At 53.2% G+C, this 6,775-nt stretch overlaps 1 pseudogene; it reads right to left on the bottom strand.

Moving 5' to 3' along the window:
- Positions 1-3,920: 3,920 nt before the first annotated feature.
- Positions 3,921-6,633, bottom strand: LOC118575720 (annotated as a pseudogene).
- Between the last annotated feature and the right edge of the window lie 142 nt (positions 6,634-6,775).

Raw genomic sequence — 6,775 nt, 5'->3', positions numbered from 1 at the left:
TCCCCAACCCCGGCTACTATCTCTTGACTGGGCTGTCTATTCCCTACCCCACCCGTTTGTGTACCCTCTGGTCATCTAGTGGCAGAGATGGAGTCAAAGCTGGATACTTGACACTACTGATCAGTTTTAAAAACAAGTAGCTGGATCCTTAGTGTTTGTTCAGAGTGGTTAGCAAGGTTTTTTAGTTTGTCTGAGTCAAGGTCTCGTTTTTTTGTTTGTTTGTTTGTTTTTTCGAGACAGGGTTCTCTGTGTTGATTTGGTGCCTGTCCTGGGTCTTGCTCTGTAGACCAGGCTGGCCTCAAACTCACAAAGATCCACCGGGCTCTGCCTCCCAAGTGCTGGGATTAAAGGCGTGCACCACCACCTCCCGGCCTGAGTCAGGGTCTCACTCTAAAATCTCTATGTATAGATGTTCAGGCTGGCCTTTGACTTGCAGGTGAGCTTCTTGCCTCAGCCTCTTGATGTTATTTAATACCATAATAATTCATAGATTTCTTAGGGCATGGTGTCGCAAACCTTTAATCCTAGCACTAGGGTCAGTGGCAGGTGGATCTCTGTGAGTTCAAGGCCAGCCTGGTCTACAGAGTGAGATCCTGCCTCAAAGAAAAAATCATAGATTTCAACACATTTAATAGTTTTAAACCACAACAGTTGACCATCATCATTGTTGTCATTAGAGCCAGTCTCCTGTAGCCTATCCATGAGCTCATGCTCAACCTCCCTTTGCCCTCCCAAATATTGGGATTACAAGTGTGTACCGGGATCAAGCCTGGTCTGCTGTACAGTCAAAACTCTGTATCCTCTCCCTGCCTCTGGCTCCTCAGCCCTGGCTGGAGAGGTGCTTGGCTCATCCCTGTGTGTGTGAACACACCACCTCTTGCCTGTGTTTTACAGTCTGGTGGTCCCACCAGATGGGTGCTGGATCTCTCTAGGTGTTGGTAGTTTGGGCTAGTGTTGGATGGTCGTGTCCGTCCCCCACCCCTCTCAGTCCCCAGTCTTGCATGGCCTATGAGCAGAAGGTGGCCCCAGCAATGCCTGGCTGGACCTGGCTAGGAAGTGAAGGGTCAGACTGGACACTGTTTCCTGCAGGACTCCTACCCGAGGTTCCTGAAGTCTGACATATACAAGGGCTGCTGGAGGGAGCTGTGATCCCCTTGGAGACCAAGCGCCGGTGAGCCATGCCAGTGCCCTACATGCGCTGAGCAGGGAAGACCCCTGCCCAGAGAAGACCAGCCCTCAGCCCTTTCTTGTCCCCAGGGCATTTCCATTCTTGCGGAAGCCTCTGCACTCAAGCCCCAGCCCTGCTCTTCAATCTACCCCTGGGGGCCTCCAGCAACCAGCACCCCTGCAGGTGGCAATGGGGAGGAGTAGATGGATGTTGCTGGTCACCTCAGCTTACCATCACCTGCCTGACACCTGTGGAGTCATGCTCTCCTGGATACTGGGCCCCTAGTAACGGTGTCTCCTGTGTAGAGAGCCCAGCCTTGCTATGAGGCCCCTGAGTCTCCACTAAAATCCCCACCCACCCTCCACACACACCCTGAGACTGGTCCAGCCACTGGTTCCTAGCAAGGAGATTTCATTAACTAAGCCTTACCAGGACAGGACTTGTTCCTAGAAGGTAAAATCAAGGTCCTCAAAGTTCCTGGTATCCTGTAGTTAGGACTAGATGGTCATCTCATCTCTAGAATATCAAGTCTTTGACACATCAAGAGATATAGGTCTCAGGCCATGCCATCCCACTGAGGATGGTTCCACCACTGTGTAGGTCCCTTATTCTGTTGAAGCTAAACCCAGTGGCTTCTCAGTAGACTGTATCTGCAGGTACCACATTCACCACTATACACAGCATTCCTTCCACCTGTCTTATCAGATCTGAGAAAGGTAATTCCTGCTGTTGTCCTGACTGTGGTGCTCCCAGGTCCCTTAGGTCTTTGCCAAGGAAGAGTTTCCCTAACCAGGCTGTCCTCTGTGCCACCTCCTGCCACACAGCTCCCAGCAGGGCTGCTCTCCAGCCTCTCTTCACAACTCATTTCTACAGAAATAAAAGATTCAGGTCCTGGCTTAGTCCATTCTCCTGTGGGTCCAGCTTGGCCAGAGTTCATGGCTTGAGTGTCTGTGACACAATGCAGAGGTGGCATGTAGTTTGAGTGGCGTGTAGTTTGAGTGGCGTGTAGTTTGAGTGGCGTGTATGCGTGTTGAGTGTGATGTGCGGCATCTGTGGTGTATCTGTTGGTGTGTGTCAAGAGGCTGGGAGCAGCTCAGGAGTGTGGTTCCAGTATAAAAAGTAGCCACCATGGGTCCGGCAGGATGATCCAGTGGGTAAAGGCTCTTGCTGTCAAGCCTGACAACCTGAGTTCAGTCCCCAGGACCCACATGGTTGAAAGGAGAGAACTGATGTCCACCAATTGTCCTCTGACTTCCAGGCACATCCCTACCCCAAATAAATAAATGTATTGTGGTGGGCACCTGTCTTGTCTGGGCTGCTGAGTGGCCCAGGACTTTGGTGGCCTCAGCCTACAGACCTGAGGGCCTTGGTCTTTGGAGGAAAAACAGGAGTGTGTGAGTGCAACAGAAAGCCAGAACCTTGTCAAAGAAGCTGTGAGCAGACAGGATGCTACCAACTGTCCAGTGTCCCCTGGAGCAGCTGTGCACAGCTGCAGGAGGGACAACCCAAAGAAAGCCCCGGGACCCTAAAATCTTGCGCAGGCTAGAGGGGCAACTGGTCCCTTAATGACCATAAACAGGACACCGTCCTCAGCAGCCACTAGGTGGCCTTCAGGTAGGAAGCACAACCCAGACCGGCTCTGGGTGGTAGCTGCCCTTGGACCCTACACCTCATCCTGTGCCTTGGAGAGCCAGTCTCCTGAAATCTGGAGGTAGACCCTTCTCTACTACCCTTCCTTCTCAGAGTGATGTGTATGCTGAGTTACCTTTGCTTCTCAGGGTTGAGGGACCCACTTTCTGCCTTGAAAACGCCTACCCATCAATGTCAGCCCTCATGTTGACACCTCGGGCTTTTGTGCACAAGCATGTGCACACTCGAGATTTTTGTACATGTGCCATTATGAGAACAAGTTTATGTTTGGCAGACTCCAAAGGGTTCTCAGAAGGACTGATGCTCTCAGGTCAAGCCCTGAAACCCTTCCAGGTTCTGCGCAGTGACAGAGCTCACCTGACCTTCCGTTTCATTGCTCTGTATAACAGCACAGAGGACATGATCCTAGGGTAGAGATGCCTGTCAAGACACAGGCGCCTCTGCCCTGGTGATCATCCTAGAGGCTGTGCAAAGACTACAAGCTTGTTCCTATCAGGCAGGTCTGTGTGGAGCGCTCATCCCAATTCTCCTCTTAACCTTGCCTGGGAGGCCTGGCAATTCCTGGCAATGACTCCTCCCTCCCTCTGTTTATGGCAGGCAGAGAGACAAACAGACGGATTGCAAGCTCACGCTGGGCTACTGGGGCTTTCCCCATCAGTGCAAATCATTTATTGTATTGTTTTTCATGGTGGCTAGGGTCATGGGACTGCTTTGGCTACAGAGCTAGGGATCTGGGCAGAGCTGCTCTGTTGCCCTTGGGCCTCAGGAGCAACAAGGCACAAGGTGAGACCTGCATCAGGTAAGCACCAGAGAGTAGGAAAAGGGACTGTCTGATGTGCTCAGGAGTGCAGGGACGTGTGCAGACAGCAGGTCCAGTGTACTGAGGGAAGAGACAGAGTCAGCGTGTATTCTACAGGCCCCTCAAGTGCACCCACAGGCTCCAGTACAGGCCCCTTCTGCTGGTTAAAACTCTTGCTGCTCACTTTCCAGAAGACATGCTCCCTTCTGCTTTGGGAAAGCAGCTTCAGAGCCCAGGTTCCAGCCGCAGCCCTGAAGCTGCCCAGGGCCCACCACTCTCTGAGCTCCATGACTCCCGAGACAGTGCAGACAAAGGAGAGCTGGGCCGGAAGGAGAGGGACAGACATCACAGGCAGGGATGGGGAGTAGCACACCCCACAGCAGTGGCTTTTCCAGTAGAGAGTGAGAGGGTAAGGAGGCACTAAGTGGGGGTGCTTCCTGAAGGACTGGCTCGGCCCATACTGGCTCAGGGAGGCCTACTGGCCTTGACCAGATCACACGGGCCACACAGTGAGACCTTTGACGGAGGACATGGTATAGGCAGGAGATTGGAGGTGTAGATCCTTGGGTATAGCTGGTAAGGCCATTGCTCCCAGAGGACCAGAATCACCAGGGCAAACAGTGAGGTCAGCGTGGAGGCTGAGGGTAGGCCAGCTTTCCAGGAGGCTTTGTTTTCACAGTTGGAGTCTTTCCATGTGCCCCAGGTACCACCACCTACAACTCACTCCGGTACCGTAGCCGGGAGAACCGGTCCCGGATAGCCTGGTCGCTGTCTGAGCTGCCTTCACCCAGGTGGACCACTCTACTGCCTGGGACAAGGTCTCGAACTTTGTGTTTGATCACAGAGACCAGGCCAGGCATGTCTGAGCTTGCTGGGCCCGTCAGGAGCACATAGGCAGCATGGCGGCTTGGCTCAAACAGGATCGCTGTAGGGACAGTCAGTGCTGCTCAGGACTAGCTGGAGAGGACTAGGTTGGGGAAGACCTGGACCCAGTGCCTGAGCCCATGCTCACCATCGAAAGGCCACGATGTTGGCAGACACGTTGGCTAGCTCCAGCAGGATGCCAGGCAGGGTGGGGTGGAACATGTACAGGCTGTGCTGCATGTCTTGGGGATCCTAAAAGTGAGAACAGCAATGTGCCTCACTCACCTGTTACACCTGGGCCACAGCTCCATCTCAGTGGGCCCTGGAACTCCTGGCCCCTTCCTGGGCAGCCCTAGGTTACCTTCAAAAGCTGTTATCTAAGTACCTTGTTTAGAGTGATGCCTACCAGGGACCCCCAGAAAGCTACCTCCTATTCTATGAACACTTGTTAGCCCCTGCATCCACCACCTGAACCTGGCCCTTCCTGGTGTTCATCATCACCTGCTCTCCCTATATAACCTCCAACATCCTTTTCCTGTAGCCCAAAGGCACTTCAGGATACTTCCCCCTTGGTCTGTACCTCCTCCTTACAGTTCTGCACTCCACTCAGTGAACTTGTGGTGGTCTAGGCCCTGGCAGCTTCCAGGGATCTGGTCTGGCCCCTCTCACCCCAGATCCCAACAAGGGGTATTCCCTGAACATATGACCATGTACCATCTCATTGGTGCTGACAAGCTCATGGAGCCCAGAAGAAGAAGGCTGAGCGGTGGTCTGCCGTCATCAGGCTTGTGGATGGTGGGCCCCCAGGCAGGCTTGGGAGGGGCTGGCTCCACAGCACAGATCCAGTACTGAGGTCCAAAAGTAGGATCTGGGGAGGGAGGGAACACTACTGGCAGACACCTCAGCTTGCACAGGAGTGTGTAGCTCAGCCATGCTAGCCACAAAGGGCCATCTCTGGGCCATTTGCCCATCTGAGGACAGCAGTCTGGGGCTCAGCACTGTCTGCTTTCACAGTCTGCCATCAGTCACGGACAAGGTAGTCTCCCAATCCACACAGGAAGCCCAGCCTACCTTCCTATCAATGCTGGTTCCATTTTCAATGACCACAGCCAAAGTATCTGGTTTGTAGTGCCAAGGATGGGTTTTTCTGGAAAGATTAAGGAAGAAGAATGTTTTGGTACAGGGATCCAAGATGAAGTTTCATGGCCACATGCTTCTGGTTGGAGGGCAACCCACATCTGGACCCAGGATGAGGGGCTGGTACCTGTGACCAGCAGCTTCAGCAGACCCTCCAGGGACAAAGGACAGATCCAAGGACAGACAGGAGGCCTCCAGCAGAAGTACACAGGCCTTCCAGTTTATTGTCCATCCTCCCTGCCAGCCAGCAGTACAGGCTGAGGTCCTGAGCAGGCGTGTGTCCTCACTCAAATTCAGCAGCAATGCACATACCTTAGAACCTGAGTACCAAGGTCCACCGGGGCATCAGATCTTGTCCATCCAACAACAACAGGCCTCAGAGCTCACAAGGAGCACGTCCTGGCCAGCTTTCCCTGGGACATTCATCAGGTAGCGAATTGCTCCAGAGCTAGACAAGAAGATGGAGACAGTGGGGGGTGAGTGGGTGGGATATGGGTCTTTGAGATGAGCCCCTCACCAAGACAGGCCTGTTGGGGCTACTTCCCTCAGGCCCTCCTGGTATATTGTCATGTTTCTCAGTTTCCCTAGCCTGAAGTTTAAATAGATGCTGTTTGTGGGACAAGGATGATCTCCCCATACATCCTTTTCTCTACTGCTGGGGATGAAAGCCTGGGACTCATCCATGCTGGCCAAGCACTCTCTCACTGAGCCAGCCCCAGTCTTCTCAACTCTTACTCTGCTTTTGCTTGCTCTCTTCTCATTTCCAAAGATATGCTGTCCTCACAGTACTGCAAGGCCACAGTCTGGCTGTCCTGTGCTCCATGCAAGGTTGTCCCTAACTGAGGTCCGTGTGTTAGACAAACCTGTGCAGAAGCCTCCGGTGAGCAGAGCTATTGAGCAGGTTTTCCCAGTAAGAGTCTTCCTTAAACTGGCCATCTCTCCCAGTAAATCTCTCATAGAGACCCTTCACAGAGAAGCCGCAGAGGGCACTTGCTATTCCAAACACAGAAGGACACTGTCACCATGGGGACCAGGAGCATCCATCAGCCTCACGTCTGGAACCACGTTGTATCACACCCACTCTAGCCCTTGGGCTTCCTGACCATTGACTAGGTGTCAGCTCATGAACAGGAGTGGCTGGTCACCAATTTCTCCGC

Source organism: Onychomys torridus, unplaced genomic scaffold, assembly GCF_903995425.1.
Source record: "Onychomys torridus unplaced genomic scaffold, mOncTor1.1, whole genome shotgun sequence".
In the NCBI taxonomy this organism is placed as follows: Eukaryota; Metazoa; Chordata; class Mammalia; order Rodentia; family Cricetidae; genus Onychomys; species Onychomys torridus.
The sequence above is the reverse complement of the archived record's forward strand: the minus strand, read 5'-3'. Positions and strand labels throughout refer to the sequence as shown.